Here is a 20,256-nt window from a genome sequence, read left to right as displayed (position 1 = left end):
ACGGCGGGTTATTGATTCTGGGTTCCGGAGATTCGAAAGCCCTGGAAGTGGCCGGTGGATCGAGGCGGAGATGGCGAACCTGTTCTGTGAGGTTGGAGACTTGGGTGGCCAGGGTCTCAACGGCATGTCGAGCAGCAGACAATTCCTGCTCGTGTCTGCCTAGCATCGCTCCCTGGATCCCGACGGCTGAGTGGAGAGGATCCGAAGTCGCTGGGTCCATTCTTGGTCGGATTCTTCTGTTACGATGAGTGAATGAGGACCCAAAAGCGAATTAACTTAAACAGAGCTTCTTTAATAACCAAACATAGGTAGGCTCAGATAGACCGGCAGATTCCGACAGGACAGGACAAGGTTACAGCAAACATGACGATAGTCTGGTTCAGGCATGAAACACAACAAACAAGAATCCGACAAAGACAGGAGCAGAAACAGAGAGAGATATAGGGACCTAATCAGAGGGAAAAAGGGAACAGGTGGGAAAAGGGGTGGATGAGGTAGTCAGAGGAGACAAGGAACAGCTGGGGGAAAGCGGGGGAGAAAAGGTAACCTAATACGACCAGCAGAGGGAGACAGGGTGAAAGGAAAGGACAGAGACACAACATGACAATACATGACATTTCCTGTCTTAGGTCAGTTAGGATCACCACTTTATTTTAAGAATGTGAAATGTCAGAATAATAGTAGAGAGAGTGATTTATTTCAGCTTTTATTTTCTTTCATCACATTCCCAGTGGGTCAGAAGTTTTACATACACTCAATTAGTATTTGGTAGCAATGCCATTAAATTGTTTAACTTGGGTCAAATGTTTCGGGTAGCCTTCCACAAGCTTCCCACAATAAGTTGGGTGAATTTTGTCCCATTCCTCCTGACAGAGCTGGTGTAACTGAGTCAGGTTTATAGGCCTCCTTGCTCGCACACGCTTTTCAGTTCTGCCCACAAATCTTCTATAGGATTGAGGTCAGGGCTTTGTGATGGCCACTCCAATACCTTGACTTTGTTGTCCTTAAGCCATTTTACCACAACTTTGGAAATATGCTTGGGGTCATTGTCCATTTGGAAGACCCATTTGAGACCAAGATTGAACTTCCAGAGTGATGTCTTGAGATGTTGCTTCAATATATCCACATAATTTTCCTCCCTCATGATGCCATCTATTTTGTGAAGTCCCTCCTGCAGCAAAGCACCCCCACAAAATGATGCTGCCACCCCCGTGCTTCACGGTTGGGATGGTGTTCTTCAGCAAAACAAGTCTCCCCCATTTTTGGCCAAACAGTTCTATTTTTGTTTCATCAAACCAGAGGACATTTCTCCAAAAAGTCAGATCTTTGTCCCCATGTGTAGTTGCAAACCGTAGTCTGGCTTTTTTATGGTGGTTTTGGAGCAGTGGCTTCTTCCTTGCTGAGCGGCCTTTCAGGTTATGTCGATATAGGACTTGTTTTTACTGTGGATATAGATACTTTTGTACCCATTTCCTCCAGCATCTTCACAAGGTCCTTAGCTGTTCTTCTGGGATTGATTTGCACTTTTGCACCAAAGTATGTTAATCTCTAGGAGACAGAACGCGTCTCCTTCCTGAGCGGTATGAGTACTGTGTGGTCCCATGGTGTTTATACTTGTGTACTATTGTTTGTACAGATGAACGTGGTACCTTCAGGCGTTTGGAAATTGCTCCCAAGGAGGAACCAGAATTGTGGAGGTCTACCATTTTTATCTGAGGTCTTGGCTGATTTCATTTTATTTTCCCATGATGTCTAGCAAACAGGTACTGAGTTTGAAGGTAGGCCTTGAAATACATCCACAGCTACACCTCCAATTGACTCAAATGATGTCAATTAGCCTATCAGAAGCTTCTAAAGCCATGACATAATTTTCTGGAATTTTCCAAGCTGTTTAAATGCACAGTCAACTTGGTGCATGTAAACTTCTGACCCACTGGAATTGTGATACAGTTTCTCTCATGTTTTTGTATCCTCCTAATTCATTTAGCGTTGAGTATCGATCGTGTGAACCTTCGAGTACCTTTTCATTCAAACTAAATGTAAAAACATCAGACAATGTTTGTACAGAACTTTCAAGTGCACACATTCTATGAGTAGATGGTAAGATTAATAATAACTTTTTTTTAAAACAGGCAAGGGACAAGAAAAAAAGATCAAAAGAAGTTTGATATTTAGTCCATTAAAACCTCTGATTTCCAGCCCAAAACCCTGGTCCTGAGACTGCATGCTGCCTTTCCCCTGCTCTCCCCTGCTCTCTCCTCCTCCTCCTCCTCAGTCTCTCTCCCACCTCCCCTGTCCTCTCCATCCTCCCCAGTCAGTCTCCCTCCTCCACAGTCAGTCTCACTCCTCCACAGTCTCTCTCTCTCCCCCAGTCTCTCTCCTTCCTCCCCAGTCTCTCTCCCACCTCCCCTGTCCTCTCCATCCTCCCCAGTCAGTCTCCCTCCTCCACAGTCAGTCTCCCTCCTCCACAGTCTCTCTCTCTCCCCCCAGTCTCTCTCCTTCCCCCCCAGTCTCTATCCCACCTCCCCAGTCTCTCTCCTTCCTCCCCAGTCTCTCTCCCACCTCCCCAGTCTCTCTCCTTCCTCCCCAGTCTCTCTCCCACCTTCCCCCCCAGTCTCTCTCTCTCCCCCAGTCTCTCTCCTTCCCCCCAGTCTCTATCCCACCTCACCAGTCTCTCTCCTTCCTCCCCAGTCTCTCTCCCACCTCCCCAGTCTCTCTCCTTCCTCCCCAGTCTCTCTCCCACCTCCCCAGTCTCTCTCCTTCCCCCCCAGTCTCTCTCCTTCCTCCCCAGTCTCTCTCCTTCCCCCCCCAGTCTCTATCCCACCTCACCAGTCTCTCTCCTTCCTCCCCAGTCTCTCTCCCACCTCCCCAGTCTCTCTCCTTCCTCCCCAGTCTCTCTCCCACCTCCCCAGTCTCTCTCCTTCCCCCCAGTCTCTCTCCCACCTCCCCTGTCCTCTCCCTACTCCCCAGTCAGTCTCCCTCCTCCACAGTCAGTCTCCCTCCTCCACAGTCAGTCTCCCTCCTCCACAGTCTCTCTCTCCCCCCAGTCTCTCTCCTTCCCCCCCAGTCTCTATCCCACCTCCCCAGTCTCTCTCCTTCCTCCCCAGTCTCTCTCCCTCCTCCCCAGTCAGTCACCCTCTTCCACAGTCAGTCTCCCTCCTCCCCTGCCCTCTCCCTCCTCCACAGTCAGTCTCCCTCCTCCACAGTCTCTCTCTCTCCCCTCAGTCTCTCTCCTTCCCCCACAGTCAGTCTCCCACCTCCCCAGTCTCTCTCTCCCACCAGTCTCTCTCCTTCCCCCACAGTCTCTCTCCCACCTCCCCTGTCCTCTCCCTCCTCCCCAGTCAGTCTCCCTCCTCCACAGTCAGTCTCCCTCCTCTCCTGCCCTCTCCCTCCTCCCCAGTCAGTCTCCCTCCTCCACAGTCAGTCTCCCTCCTCTCCTGCCCTCTCCCTCCTCCCCAGTCAGTCTCCCTCCTCCACAGTCAGTCTCCCACATCCCCAGTCTCTGTCTCTCCCCCCAGTCTCTCTCCTTCCCCTACAGTCTCTCTCCCAACTCCCCAGTCTCTCTCCCACCTCCACAGTCTGTCTCTCTCCTCCCCAGTCTGTCTCCCTCTGGATGAGGAGTACTGTAGGAAACAAGTTGGGAGGAGCGGAGATGAGGTGGAGGCGCCATCAAGCCCTAGTGCTAAATCCTCTTTAACAGAGTTACAAACTGATGCAGGATAATGGCGGTCATAAAACACTAATCTACAGTAAGGGTACTGTTAAAGTAATGTAGAACAACAATTCATAATGAACGACCTGGCGGACTGATAATGTCCCCTCATAGTCTTACTGCCTGGCCTGCACTGTCGGAGAGAAGGAGAGAGGGAGAAAAGAGAGAGAGGGATGGAGGAAAGGGAGAGAGAGGAGGGGGATGGACAGAGAGAGAGAGGGAGGGAGAGAGAGGGTTGGGAAAAGGAAAGAGAGAGAGAGAGAGAGAGAGAGAGAGAGATTCCAGCAGGTCCCTTGTGGCATTTTTCATGTTAGATTAATGTTACACACATTCACACTCACACACAAACAAACACACAAACAGGTTAGCGGGTTAGGCCTGTAATGAAATAAACCTAGCATGCTCCTTTCAGCCGAGGCAGTATATTTTACAGGCATAATCTGTTGTCAAATACACAGCGGCAGTACGTGGTTTGAGGAGAACACTTACATTTTATCAAGGTCGGAGATGAGTGGCCTAGATGCTCGCGGACAAGACTGAGATAAGAGCGAGGCGCGTGTGGGAAACAGTGGATGCATCAATTCAGGCTACAAGTGCAGGCCTAACGACAATCACAGAACGTCATTACAGTACACATGGTGTTTTATAACAGCTGTCTCTTTCCATTCATCAAATTGCGGGGTTTGGATACTGTCATTATTTTGTGAGTGAACGAATGTGTACCAGTAGTCTACAGGAGCACCTTTGTTAAGTGATTGTTTGACAATCAGATGAAAACATCATGACTCTGTTGTGTTTATGCCACTTTAAAAGGCATAGGCGGTGTGTCCATAAGGCTAGGGGATGCTAAGCTTTCCCTAAAGTAAATTTAATTAAATTGTACAAATGATATAGCCTAATTAGCTTACTCCTCTGTCTATACAGAAATTTAAAAAATCATTCAAAATAGGCTACTTCACCAGAAAGTATGATTTGGTCACAGAGGATCATTAGCTTCTAGCTGCAAATACCAATTAGATGATTGTTGAGTTGCGACCAATGTTCCGAAGTAATTCAAGAGCACTATAGGCCAACCGCTGGCCAATCAGATGGCTCAGATTACTGTGTCTGCAGTAACGTAGCAGGCATAAAAGAAAGCTACAGCAAAGTTGATACTGTGAGATTTCAAAACTGTCACGTCCTGACCTTAGTTCCTTTTTTATGTCTCTGTTTTAGTTTGGTCAGGGCGTGAGTTGGGGTGGGCATTCTATGTTTTGTGTTCTATGTTTTCTGTCTCTGTGTCTGCACCAGACCCAACTGTTTCGTGTTGGTCTATTTTTGTTATTTTGTCTTAGTGTTCTGAGTTAAAATAAATATTAACATGGACACGTACCACGCTGCATTTTGGTCCGATCTTGACTACTCTTCCTCAGACAACGAGGAGATTTTACAAAAACATTTAAAACCATGACTAGAGAGAGACTGTCAACGAATACAGCACAAGAGCACAAAGCATGTACATGTCTAGACATCTTTGAAAAGCTCTTTGAAAAGCAAGTCAATTAAGGAGCTTTTTTTTGTCTTAAAGGGGCAGTGTTGTATTTTGAGACAGGCTTGAATAAGCTAAGTAGCCAATAGGCAGAGGTAGCATCATTTGTCTGATTCAATGTAAAAATGGTATGGGAATAATAATTCATTTTATTTTGTAAAGTGATTTCTTGCATCAAACAATACAGCAACATTACCAGTTGTCTGAAGGACAAGTGGATAAACAAGTCAATGTCAAGCTCTGTATGTTTTTTATGGAATGTAGGCCTACATTGAACACCACACATTGGCTGATGCTGTAGGCTGAATGATAGAACAGCTATTTCCATGTTAAAATGTTAATCGGAAGCATTTTCTCCATTGTTTTAGATGTTATGCCACTATGGTAGGCCTACTTTATGATCAAATAGCCACAGTAGCCTACAAAAAGAAAGGAGGACCAAGGCACTCTTCATATAATGAACTAGAATGCCTTTATTTGTATAGCATGTTCAATGGAAACAAAGTTTAAAAACTCTAACGCGTTTCGGCTGTATGGCCTTTGTCAGGGAGTACAAAGATATGATACTTGGCAACTGTTAAAACTTTTGAACATAATTTTCTCAACATTCAAGTTTGCACTCAGCAGACCTGAAATTTGATCAGTGCCCAAAAAGAAAAGAGGGAACATTATGCCCTTCAGCACTCTGCAGTCCCGTTCTGTGAGCTTGTGGGGCCTACCACTTTGAGACTGAGCCTTTGTTGATCCTTGACGTTTCCACTTCAAAATAACAGCATTTACAGTTGACCGGGGCAGCTCTAGCAGGGCAGAAATGTTACAAACTGACTTGTTGGAAAGGTGTCATCCTATGACGGTGCCACATTGAAAGTCACTGAGCTAAGGCCAATCTACTGCCAATGTTTGTTTCTGGAGATTGCATGGCTGTGTGCTCGATTTAATACACCTGTCAGTGGCTGAAATAGACGAATCCACTAATTTGAAGGGGTGTCCACATACATACTTTTGTATATATATATATATATATATATATATATATATATATATACAGTGCCTTGCGAAAGTATTCGGCCCCCTTGAACTTTGCGACCTTTTGCCACACTTCAGGTCTGGACTTTGACTTGGCCATTCTAACACCTGGATATGTTTATTTTTGAACCATTCCATTGTAGATTTTGCTTTATGTTTTGGATCATTGTCTTGTTGGAAGACAAATCTCCGTCCCAGTCTCAGGTCTTTTGCAGACTCCATCAGGTTTTCTTCCAGAATGGTCCTGTATTTGGCTCCATCCATCTTCCCATCAATTTTAACCATCTTCCCTGTCCCTGCTGAAGAAAAGCAGGCCCAAACCATGATGCTGCCACCACCATGTTTGACAGTGGGGATGGTGTGTTCAGGGTGATGAGCTGTGTTGCTTTTACGCCAAACATAACGTTTTGCATTGTTGCCAAAGAGTTCAATTTTGGTTTCATCTGACCAGAGCACCTTCTTCCACATGTTTGGTGTGTCTCCCAGGTGGCTTGTGGCAAACTTTAAACAACACTTTTTATGGATATCTTTAAGAAATGGCTTTCTTCTTGCCACTCTTCCATAAAGGCCAGATTTGTGCAATGTACGACTGATTGTTGTCCTATGGACAGAGTCTCCCACCTCAGCTGTAGATCTCTGCAGTTCATCCAGAGTGATCATGGGCCTCTTGGCTGCATCTCTTATCAGTCTTCTCCTTGTATGAGCTGAAAGTTTAGAGGGACGGCCAGGTCTTGATAGATTTGCAGTGGTCTGATACTCCTTCCATTTCAATATTATCGCTTGCACAGTGCTCCTTGGGATGTTTAAAGCTTGGGAAATCTTTTTGTATCCAAATCCGGGTTTAAACTTCTTCACAACAGTATCTCGGACCTGCCTGGTGTGTTCCTTGTTCTTCATGATGCTCTCTGCGCTTTTAACGGACCTCTGAGACTATCACAGTGCAGGTGCATTTATACGGAGACTTGATTACACACAGGTGGATTGTATTTATCATCATTAGTCATTTAGGTCAACATTGGATCATTCAGAGATCCTCACTGAACTTCTGGAGAGAGTTTGCTGCACTGAAAGTAAAGGGGCTGAATAATTTTGCACGCCCAATTTTTCAGTTTTTGATTTGTTAAAAAAGTTTGAAATATCCAATAAATGTCGTTCCACTTCATGATTGTGTCCCACTTGTTGTTGATTCTTCACAAAAAAATACAGTTTTATATCTTTATGTTTGAAGCCTGAAATGTGGCAAAAGGTCGCAAAGTTCAAGGGGGCCGAATACTTTCGCAAGGCACTGTATATATATATATATTATTATTATTATTATTATTATTTTTAAATTGTCTCTCTCTCTCTCTCTCCATATATATATATATATACACACAAAAGTATGTGGAGAGAGAGAGAGAGAGAGAGAGAGAGAGAGAGAGAGAGAGAGAGAGAGAGAGAGAGAGAGAGAGAGAGAGAGAGAGAGAGAAAGAGAGAGCAAGCAGATGCCTGTGAGGAGACATGTCTGCTCCAATGAGCTTTGTTGAAATAACATCAATATTGTCATATTCGTTTTACTCCGTCGCCATTACATGTGAGAGAGCAGAGATATGAGGTTGGAGGGCTGGAGGGGAAAATGCAGAATATGTAGAAAATCCTAAGAGGTTTGATGCTGCAGCTGCCACTACTTCAAGGCCCCTGGCAATGGTAAGGAGGGGAATCATTGACACTCTCAATAACAGGTTGAAGAGGGAGAGCGAGGGAGAGAGAGAGAGAGAGAGAGAGAGAGAGAGAGGGGCGGGGGGGTAAGATAAGAGACAGTTCCTAGTCATTGAGCTGCTTATCAGTCAGTCTGGTTCACGAAGCTGCTCTCTCCCCTGGGTGCCTCTCTGATACAGCTTCTAAAAAGGTTTCAGGGTTTTATTTCTCCATTTCAACATTCATAGACCTGAATTAGATGTTTTTTCTTTCCTCAACAACTGTGTTTTTGAAGCAAATAAACAACATTGTCACATTTTCATGGTAATGTTCACTCAGACAACCTATTATCTTAAATGGGTCATCAACACAATATGAATACAACAGCAGATAACATTCTACAATGTTCTTTACAAGGTGAAAAATTAAAAACAATGTTATTTGTACTCAGGTCAAGTTACAAAGAGCATTGTAGAACATTCACTGCTTTTGTATTCAAATACAATTTAATGATCATAATTGAAGATTGGTTTTACTGAAAGTCTTGTTTTTATTTATTTAACTAGGCAAGTTAGTTAAGAACAACTTCTTATTTACAATGACAGCCTAGGGACAGTGTGTTAACTGCCATGTTTAGGGTCAGAACAACAGATTTTTACCTTGTCAGCTCAGGGATTTGATCCAGCAACCTTCCGGTTTCTGGCCCAACTCTCTGACCACTAGGCTACCTCCCACCCACAAGAGTACCTGCCACCCCAGGTAGACTAGTGCTCTCTGTTGTTCTCTGTTGGTTACGGCTGACTCTGTTCATTAATTACTCTCTAATGAACTTTGAATGTCCATATAGCTGGATACTTAATTGCTATTACATTTCAGTCCTTTATAGGGTTGCACATTTTGGGGAATATTCAGAGGTGGAAACTTTCCGTGGGAATTAACGGGAATGTATGGGAATTAATGGAAATATATGCACATTAAAATTAATACCATTTAAATGTAGATGTTTTTTGCATTGGATATATTTACCATATCATAAGGAGACAGAAACATAAATATTTTACCTCATCATAAGTAGACATAATCGCAAATGATTAAATCCTTCCAATAGAAATAAAAAAAACATTTTAGTTACGAATTGAACATTAATTAAATGAGTTGACTCTTCACATGGGATGATTTTACTGAACAACAAAAGAAAGTGAATATTGTATGATCCCCAATGATCCATCGCATCTCCCAAAAACGTTTTCAACATACATCTGTAATATGATAGTCTAAAGCTTTGGTTGTCTTCCTCTCAGGCCCCAGTCTTCTCCCAAGACCTCAATGTCCACCTCTTGAACATTAGACTCTGAGGCCTCAACTTCACTGTCACTTTCCAACCTTGTTGAGGATGGCTCGTTGTCAGGCTCAAAAAGCTCTGCCCGGATGGCCACCAATTTTTCAACCCTTGTATTGGTCAGCCTGTTGCATGCTTTGGTGTGTGTGTTCCCAAACAAAGACCAGTTGCTCTCTGAGGTGGCTGATGTTGGTGGGATTTGGAGGATGATGGAGGCAACAGGGGTAAGAGCCTCAGATCCACAAAATCCCTCCACCAGGTGGCTGATGAGATATGTTGGCACGACTGCCATATTGCATCTCCATCCCAAAGCCCTTGCTTGGAAGTGTACTTCGCCAGACTGCCAAGAACCTTGCCCTCGTCCAGGCCAAGGTGGCAAGACACGGTAGTGATGACACCATAAGCCTTGTTGATCTCTGCACCAGACATGATGATCTTGCCAGCATACTTGGGGTCCAACATGTACGCTGCGGCGTGTATGGACTTCAGGCTTCAGGCAGAAGTCTTCACGCTTTTTGATGTATTTCAGAACTACAGTTTCCTCTGCTTGGAGCAACAGTGAAGTGGGCAGGGCAGTACGGATTTCTTCTCTTACATCTGCAAGCAGAATCTGAACATCAGAGAGGATGGCATTGTCTCCTTCAATCCATGAAATGGCTACTGCTATAGGTTTCAGGAGTTTTAGGCTGCTTACCACTCTCTCCCAAAATACATAATCCAGGAGGATCCTCTTGATGGGGCTGTCCATATCGACAGACTGTGATATGGCCATTTCTTTGAGAGACACCTTCCCCTCCAGTAGACTATCAAACATGATGACAACACCAGCCCAACGGGTGTTGCTGGGAAGCTTCAATGTGGGGCTCTTATTCTTCTCACTTTGCTTGGTGAGGTAGATTGCTAATATAACTTGATGACCCTTCACATACCTAACCATTTCCTTGGCACTCTTGTAGTGTAGCCATTGTTTTCAGTGCCATGATGTCCTTGAGGAGCAGATTCAATGCATGAGCAGCGCAGCCAACGGGTGTGATGTGAGGGTAGGACTCCTCCACTTTAGACCAAGCAGCTTTCATCTTCGCAGCATTGTCTGTCACCAGTGCAAATACCTTCTGTGGACCAAGGTCATTGATGACTGCCTTCAGCTCATCTGCAATGTAGAGACCGGTGTCTGTTGTCCCTTGTGTCTGTGCTCTTGTAGAATACTGGTTGAGGGGTGGAGATTATGTAGTTAATTATTCCTTGCCCATGAACATTCAACCACCCATCAGATATGATTGCAATGCAGTCTGCTTTCTCTATGATTTGCTTGACCTTCATTTGAACTCTGTTGAACTCTGCATCCAGCAAATTTGTAGATAAAGCATGTCGTGAGCAGCATACCACCCTACATACTTGCTTCTGAAGCTAAGCAGTGTTGGTCCTGGTAAGTTCCTGGGTGGGAGACCAGATGCTGCTGGAAGTGGAGTTGGAGGACCAGTAGGAGGCACTCTTTCCTCTGGTCCAAAATCAAACAAAAAATATCCCAATATGCTGGATGAAGAACATTCAGAAATTTCTTCCAACACACATTGCCTGTGAGCATCAGAGGTGAACCAGTTGCATACACAGCTTGAGCAAGACATTCCTCAGCATTTCTCTGACTACATCTGATTCCAGGAGGACCATGAGCTGTTGCTATCGATAAGGTGTCTGATTCATCATTTTCACCTCGAATAGCGGTAGAGGGACTTTTGTCAGAGGTTGCTTGTTGCGAGCGCTGAGGGAACTTTATGCACTTGGCCAGATGATTCTGCATCTTTGTTGCATTCTTCACATGTGATTTGGCACAGTATTTGTAAATGTACACAGCTTTTCCTTCTACAGTAGCTGCAGTGAAATGTCTCCACACATCAGATAGTGCCGTGGCATTTTCCTGTAAAAAAAATAATAAATCCATGTACAGGTAAATATTTAAGCAGTTAGATTTAACAACTCTTTTGTAAGATACATGTTTTAAAATGAAACATGTTTTATTTAACTAGGCAAGTCAGTTTTTCAATGATCGCTTAGGAACAGTGGGTTGACTGCCTTGCAGAACAACAGATTTACCTTGTCAGTTCAGGGATTTGATCTTGCAACCTTTCGGTTAGTAGTCCAACAGTCTAACCACAAGGCTACTTGCCACCCCATGTATGGAAACAGGTGAATTAACACTCCTCAGTTAGCAGGCTCAAGCAGGCTAAAACCCACATGGTAGCAAAAACTAACTAGCAGAAATTGTTAACATAGAAATGATTTAAACACACTTTTCTGTAGGCTACTATTTACAAGTTAACAAAAAAAAACATGTATGTCATGTAAAATATATTCACCCCAACCAGTATTGTAAACAAAACCAACCAGAAAGCATGTAGTCCTTGGCTCAAACAGTGTAGTAGTGTGGGCTCAATAGCATCTCATTAGTGAGCAAGATCTTGAGAATCAGCTGTACATGTTATGGAAGAATGCACTGTGCATGCAGAGGGTTGCAATTCCATTGAATTGGGGATAGTTTAACCAAAATATGCCACAATATGCCACCTAGAATTCCGGAAATTTACTGGAACATTTCTGACCCTTTGCAACCGTAGTCCTTTAGCAGATTTTCTTCTCCAGAGCAACATACAGTACGGTATATTGATTTTGTCACATGTTTGTACACAGCAGTAAAGACGTCAATGGGGGTCAGAGAGACAATGACTTGGTGATATGCTTTTAGCGTACCTGAGATTTAGTAGTAATTGCATGTCATGTTACTGTAGTAGTTACACACACACAGTACTAGTAAAATGGACCACTCATGATGACAGAAATAGTCCTAAAAAGCCTGTGCTAATGCATCTAGCCTATCTCTGCTTGGTTACTTCACTTTGGTAAAGCATTCGCAATTACTGAGGAGAAACATACTGGTTAAAATGTTTTCAGAGAAAACATACAATCTGGACTGGAAATTGAAAACTGAAAGGAGGGGGAAATAGAGAGTTACTTGGAATGAAAAAAAGCTTTTAACTCCTATCTGACAAGATGACTCCTAGGGGATAGAAGTGGAACCCATGGTAACTGCAAAACAACTCTACGGAGTAGATTTTACCATGTAGCAGAGCAGATCCAATACTTATCATTCTTTCCCTTTCCATTGTACTATTCAATCTCTGTTCTTTTAGACTCTCAGAACTACACTTAGAATCTCAGAACTGTCCAAAAAGTTCTGCAACACAGAGAGAAAGAGCGAGAGAGGGAGAGAGAAAGAAAAGATATAGGCAGCGATAGAGAGAGAGAACGAGAGAGAGAGATGGAGAGTGAGATAGAGAGTGGCAGGGAGAGAAAGGCACAATGGGAAGTTTAGTGGAGGAATAATTTATGAGGTTTCATTTAGATATGTAGTTTCTGCCTCCATTTACCCTCATAGCAACCCAATAACAATGAGAGAGTAGGAAGTATAAATAGAATGGAATATATAACAAACATAATAAACAAACCATTGTGGGGAAAACAGCAGTTTGAGGTAGCTCTCACATGCAGAGTGATGCTCTCAACGTCCCCTGTTGGCGAGCTCTAACACACAAAAAAACACACACATACACACACAACCACACACATACGCGCGCGCACACACACACACACACACACACACACACACACACACACACACACACACACACACACACACACACACACACACACACACACACACACACACACACACACACACACACACACAGCCTCTGGACCCCAGCCATAACGACCAGAGCTCTACACTACTCTCTACCTCTAACAAGCCTGGGAGAGAAAGGTCATTACAGGTATCGACAGCATCACCAATCAAATAGCCTCTGGCCCCGACAGCAGGACGACAATGATTGATCCTAGATTCATCATCTAGGGATCAATTACCAATTCATTTACGCATCATTTCAGAGCCCCGCCGGCAAATGAAAGGGCCCTGGATCACACCCTTAATGGACTAATATATGGTAAACGCACACACACGACACGCAGCCCACACGCACAAACACCAAATCAAACAAACTGTGCTGCAAACACGTAGGGTTCATTATCCATCTCGCGACCAAGGACTCTATTCCCTCCAGCCAGCTGTCCATTACAGTATATGAATGAATAAGGTCACTTTTTCAACTTGCTAGTCATGACTGGTGTGATTGTGTTTTATGTCGTGCATGGATGATTAATGGACTGGGGGAGCAACAGGATCTCATAGCACAATGCATAACCCTACCCAGAAACCTGTGCTTCAGGGGATGTGTGTCAGTTGTTAATGTTATAATACAGCACTATTTAAATACAGACAGATACACAAACACACTGTCCTTGACATGTGCACTGCATATATACACTGTACACACACCTCTCTCTCTCTCTCTGTCTCTCTCTCTCTATTTGTGAGTGAGACTTAAATCTCCCCATAATCATACTAAGTGTGACCAACTAGCTGAGACAGCTGGCTCCTAAGGACACTCACACACACACACACACACACACACACACACACATACACACACACACACACACACACACACATACACACACACACACACACACACACACACACACACACACACACATACACACACACACACACACACACACACACACACATACACACACACACACACACACACACACACACACACACACACACACACACACACACAAAATGCCTCGGGACACAATCACAGAGGTACGGCTGGCTGTGATAACTACTTCAGAAGAGTGTAGCGTTACAGACAGGGACTTACCCTATATTACCCAGGTCCATATTAAAGCAGACACTCTCCAGTAACAGTGATGGGAGTATGTTCAAAACACAAGCACATGCACATAAGCAGCATGCACATTTGCACACCCACGCACACACACACACACACATATTTCCTGAGGACAAAAAGCATTACGTTTGTGCATGCTTGTGAGTGTACGATCACACATACAGTATGTGTGTAGAGCCGGGGTAAAACTTTCAGATAAGCCCTCTTTCATCCGGAGCATTGAAGAGAGAGAGAAATAAAACAATATTATGCCTGTCATGGCTCCAAGCCCAGTGACAGAGGGGACAGGCAGGCAGAACTCGGGTGTCAGGAAGTTTATGAAAACACTGCCTGATGTTGTAACTGTAATAGCTTGTCTTTCCAGCACTGCTTTTCCAGCCTAAAAGGGGCTTATTTCATATCAGGTATGAAGGTAAGACCCAGATGCAGACAACGTTGAATTAACAATGGTTTAATAATCCAGAGGTGGGGCAAAGGTACAGGTCGGCAGGCAGGCTCAGGGTCAGGCAGAGTGGTCAGGCAGGCTCAGGGTCAGGGGCAGGCAGAGTGGTCAGGCAGGCTCAGGGTCAGGCAGAGTGGTCAGGCAGGCTCAGGGTCAGGGGCAGGCAGAGTGGTCAGGCAGGCTCAGGGTCAGGGTCAGTCAGGGACAGGCAGAGTGGTCAGGCAGGCTCAGGGTCAGGGTCAGGCAGAGTGGTCAGGCAGGCTCAGGGTCAGGAGCAGGCAGAGTGGTCAGGCAGGCTCAGGGTCAGGAGCAGGCAGAGTGGTCAGGCAGGCTCAGGGTCAGGGGCAGACAGAGTGGTCAGGCAGGCTCAGGGTCAGGCAGAGTGGTCAGGCAGGCTCAGGGTCAGGAGCAGGCAGAGTGGTCAGGCAGGCTCAGGGTCAGGGTCAGTCAGGGTCAGGCAGAGTGGTCAGGCAGGCTCAGGGTCAGGAGCAGGCAGAGTGGTCAGGCAGGCTCAGGGTCAGGGGCAGGCAGAGTGGTCAGGCAGGCTCAGGGTCAGGAGCAGGCAGAGTGGTCAGGCAGCCTCAGGGTCAGGAGCAGGCAGAGTGGTCAGGCAGGCTCAGGGTCAGGAGCAGGCAGAGTGGTCAGGCAGGCTCAGGGTCAGGGGCAGGCAGAGTGGTCAGGCAGGCTCAGGGTCAGGCAGAGTGGTCAGGCAGGCTCAGGGTCAGGAGCAGGCAGAGTGGTCAGGCAGGCTCAAAGTCAGGGTCAGGGACAGGCAGAGTGGTCAGGCAGGCTCAGGGTCAGGGTCAGGCAGAGTGGTCAGGCAGGCTCAGGGTCAGGAGCAGGCAGAGTGGTCAGGCAGGCTCAGGGTCAGGAGCAGGCAGAGTGGTCAGGCAGGCTCAGGGTCAGGGGCAGGCAGAGTGGTCAGGCAGGCTCAGGGTCAGGAGCTGGCAGAGTGGTCATGCAGGCTCAGGGTCAAGAGCAGGCAGAGTGGTCATGCAGGCGGGCTCAGAGTCAGGAGCAGGTAGAGTGGTCAGGCAGGCTCAGGGTCAGGAGCAGGCAGAGTGGTCAGGCAGGCTCAGGGTCAGGAGCAGGCAGAGTGATCAGGCAGGCTCAGGGTCAGGAGCAGGCAGAGTGGTCAGGCAGGCTCAGGGTCAGGAGCAGGCAGAGTGGTCAGGCAGGCTCAGGGTCAGGGGCAGGCAGAGTGGTCTGGCAGGCTCAGGGTCAGGGGCAGGCAGAGTGGTCAGGCAGGCTCAGGGTCAGGAGCAGGCAGAGTGGTCAGGCAGGCTCAGGGTCAGGAGCAGGCAGAGTGGTCATGCAGGTGGGCTCAGAGTCAGGAGCAGGCAGAGTGGTCATGCAGGCAGGTTCAGAGTCAGGAGCAGGCAGAATGGTCATGCAGGCAGGCTCAGGGTCAGGAGCAGGCAGAGTGGTCAGGCAGGCTCAGGGTCAGGGACAGGCAGAGTGGTCAGGCAGGCTCAGGGTCAGGAGCAGGCAGAGTGGTCAGGCAGGCTCAGGAGCAGGCAGAGTGGTCAGGCAGGCGGGCTCAGAGTCAGGACCGGCAAGGGTCAAAACAAGGAGGGCGAGAAAAGAGAGACTGAGAAAAGCAGGAGCTGAGAACAAAAATGCTGGTTTACTTGACACACAAGAACACAGGTATAAAAACACAGGGGAGGATGGGGAAGATGGGCAACACCTGGAGGGGGTCGAGACAATCATGAAGACAGGTGAAACAGATCAGGGTGTGACAATTTCCCTGCGTTGCCAGGTGTTTTACACTGTGCTTACATTCTCTTCTCTAATTTTTGGCTTTTTATCCCTCCTTATCTGTCGTTTTCATACCAAAACCAGCTTATTAGCCTATTATAATGACCCTGGTCTTCAACCCCTGGATGAAATACATACCAGTCATTATGCTCACTATATTACATGTCAACTAACTCATAAAGGCGCTGTCACCTGTGTGTCAGAACTGCTAATCTCCTCAAGGAAAGAGAGGAGGTTTTTCAAGTTATGTAGCCGAGCTGATGATAAAATCATTACATCTACTATATTACCCCGTGGTTTGACTCAAACTAAACCAGGATACATATCCTATTCCTTACATAGGGCACTGAGGCCCTGGTCAAAAGTAGTGCACTATATCGGGAGTTGGGTGCCATTTTGGACAAATTCAAAGTTTCAGAAGACAACTGGAGTTTCCTGCTGGGCATTTGGCGTGAACAGTGATACAGTGGTACAGCCACAGCTGGAAAATACTGCTGTGGCTTTGTTGATTTTATTATAGCACAAAAGGACTGGGCTTTTTCGGAGGGTTTTCTGTTCAGGATTTGTATTGCTAAAGATCGCTGGTGCTCAAGCCTAATGTAATGCCATGCAAACAGCAGGTCACACGATGGTCACGAGCATGGGAGCCAATTGAGGCCGACTGTTATCTCACTCAGACACACACACACGCATATGCGCACACACACACAAACACAAATATATACACACACAAATATATACACACACATACTGTACATAGACAACTCTCGAGAGTTTGTGTTTGGATTCAGCATGCTATGACATGATATGACTTGTGGTTCTTCTCATGAGAAAAACATACTGAGTCGAAGTCAAACCCCTGTGCAGAACATTCAATCCACAAAAGTGCACTAACAAGGGGGGCAAAACAAAACAATTGTCTGTCCTCTAGTTCCCTGTCCAGAAAAGATTCTCTCTTTTCACAATGAAATCATTATTTTGATCAATAAGATTGTTAGATTTGAGAAGGACAGAGGAGGAATACTTTTATCTTCTACACCCACAAAAGATGTTGTGGATACATGTTCTTCATGGGAAAAAAATATTTTCTGAAAACAGTCATAAGGTATTGTATGAACTGTGGGAAATTGGAGCTCTTACTCAAGTCATCTCTCCTTGATTCCTCGTATGCTCTCTACTCATCTACTTCTCAAAATGCAATGGAGAAGAGCATCTAAGTGGAGGGACCTTGGACTTTCTCCTCCAATATGAGGAGGAGGCAAGGAATCAAGGAAAGATTAATTGAGAAAGTGTAAGTCTCCTGCACTCTAAATGTCATCATTTAGAGTGCTAAAGGGACAAGGGGCATCTTACTTTGTTGTGGCATCAGGGCACTCGGGAACACTCGGGAACTCTGAGATTGAATTCATCAAAATGTCTTTCTCTTCATATGAACAAGATCTGTTTTGGTACTCTGTGCAGGATTCATACAGACAAGTCAAATTCAAGGACTTTCAGAGAGTTTTTCAAGCACTAATGTGCGTTTTCAAGGCCATCAATTTGTAATAGTTCCTATTATGCAATTGTTTCTAGTCGCCAACAGATGGCAGTATATCGCCACAACCTTGTGAAAAAAAAAAACGTACTATTATTCATCATTACCTTACAAGTTCTACTCAATAATATGTGTTTCCCTACTTATTTACTACATACATGAGTGGTAAGTCAGGACTGATGATACTGACTGATTTCCTTATATGAACTGTAATATATGAACTGTAACTCAGTAAAATCTTTGAAATTGTTGCATGTTGCGTTTATATTTAATGTTCAGTGTACAAAATATAAAATTGCCTTTATATTAAAATTGTCTTCTTATTTCACTCAATTTTAGGTCCCACAGGCTGTCCCTAACACATAATAACATAAAAGTGATTTCTGATAGCATAAAAGGCCCTTAGTTGCCTCTTAATCAGTCAGTTCTGTACCTCCCTCGCTGAGTGACATGTGTGGGTGGAATGAGCGAGCTCACCTGGCAACCAGAACGCCAAATACGTGAGAAAATAAAACTCAGTCTGCCTGGAAATTAATGCGCCAGAAAGACCTATACATTTTTCTAATATTTTTCATATTAACATATTTTATAATGTTCTGTTCTCCTCTCATTTTAATTCAAGTACTTTTCAAGTACTAACTTGAGAAAATGTCTGATTTTCAGGGTATTTTTATTTTTTTACTTTTTTTTCAGAGTGCGAAATTCAAGTACTTTAAGCACCTCAAGCACCTTGTGTGCACTATGTCTGTGGTGGTACTAATGACACAACAGGGCTTGACATTCACTTTTTTGCCACTTGTACTTTTGATAAGTAGGACATATTTTTTACTTGTCCGAAAGCGCAAGTCCCCCAATAAAGGTCTGTAACACAATTTTTACATGATGAAAGGAAACACTTCAAAAATGAAATGCATTACTATCTTTTTACCATAGAGAATCAGACAAAAATGTAGTCTCTCTGCATATTGAAGCCCGTCTCAAAACAATATGCCTAGCATGGTTCAAAACAGACTCTGGGACAGTTCTGGGACAATAGATCAAAAATTCATACAACCACTGCACATCCCAAAAAATGTAAAAGCAACAAGGCTGATCTAACAGATCAGACCATTTAGCTTAAAATTGTCATTGTTTTTATCTTCATATTATAAGCTCAGCAATGCGCACATGGCTGTAGGCTAAATGCAAATGTTCCAAAATGCAATTAGCGGGAAAACACTGTTCTCAAAAGCGTACTGTACCTTACCACATGCACAAATGTTTTCATGTGACAGAGATGGAAAAATCTGTAGAAATGAAGCAATCCAAAGATGCATCAACTAGCATAGGTCACTAATATGACTAGGATTGTGCCTTTGGCTGCTGGACAATAAAGCCTTGTTCGCACTGGTAGATTGAAGTGACTCAAATAAAAACAATTGCATATCCGATTCAAATCTGATCTTTTTAATGCAGTCTGAACAGCCAAAAGGCACACGGAATCAGATAGTTCAAACCAATTTCAAACCACCTTCAAAGAAATCTGATTCCTGGCCATGTGACTTGTCTGAATCTTCAAGTTTGTCCTCAAGTATTCTTAGACTGTTATTTGGCATACCTTGTTGTTTGCTAGCTACTCTGTTGACAGCTTGACAAGCACATGTGGTAGCTAGGTAGCTTGTTAATTGTTTTCAAACAAATTAGTGAATGTGCTAGCAAGCTAAACATCTACCAAGCTAGCTAGTTGATTGCTGTGGCTAGCTTAAAATAACTTGTTTTGAAAGTTGGATCTTTAAAGCAGAACTGAACTCAGGAACCAACTTCTTTAGTTGAAAACAGCATATGTGACATCGATATTAGTCAGAAAGATTTATTCCAATGCCAAAATTTTCTAAAAAGTGTAAGTAGGGACATTTGTCATAAAGTCAAGTGTCTCCCAAAACAGAGTTTTGTGAGATTTAAGAACAACTGTTTGTCAGGACTTACTAGAGGGTTGGGTTTTGATTTCCATAATGCTCACTTGCCCACTGACACAGGATACACAGCTGCGGTGATTGCACTGTATCCAATCCAGAACACACAGACAGTGAGATAGATGTTCCCATCAGCACAATGGATCTGACTTTGTTGACATAGGACAACATGTCGCACATGTTTAACTTGACAAATACTGCGCCAAACACTAGATGTAAAATTGCGTGACTAAAACTTCTCGGCAAAAACATCAGAATTAATAACAGATTTCTTGAGATATCTTAAATTCATTCTGGAAAATTTCTGGAAGTGGTATTGGCTTTGTTACTATGTTGTCTCATGGGGGAAACATCAGTAACCGCCACATCGAACCACACCCCCAAGACTGAAATCTCTATTTCTTCATGAGTAACAGAGAAATGCATTCGGTATCGGTGCATTCAGTCACTCTATTAAAGTGTTCTTAAACTATGATT

The sequence above is a fragment of the Oncorhynchus mykiss genome, chromosome 18, assembly GCF_057628025.1.
Source record: "Oncorhynchus mykiss isolate SJ-2025 chromosome 18, ASM5762802v1, whole genome shotgun sequence".
Lineage (NCBI taxonomy): Eukaryota > Metazoa > Chordata > Actinopteri > Salmoniformes > Salmonidae > Oncorhynchus > Oncorhynchus mykiss.
This window is presented reverse-complemented; position numbering follows the sequence as displayed.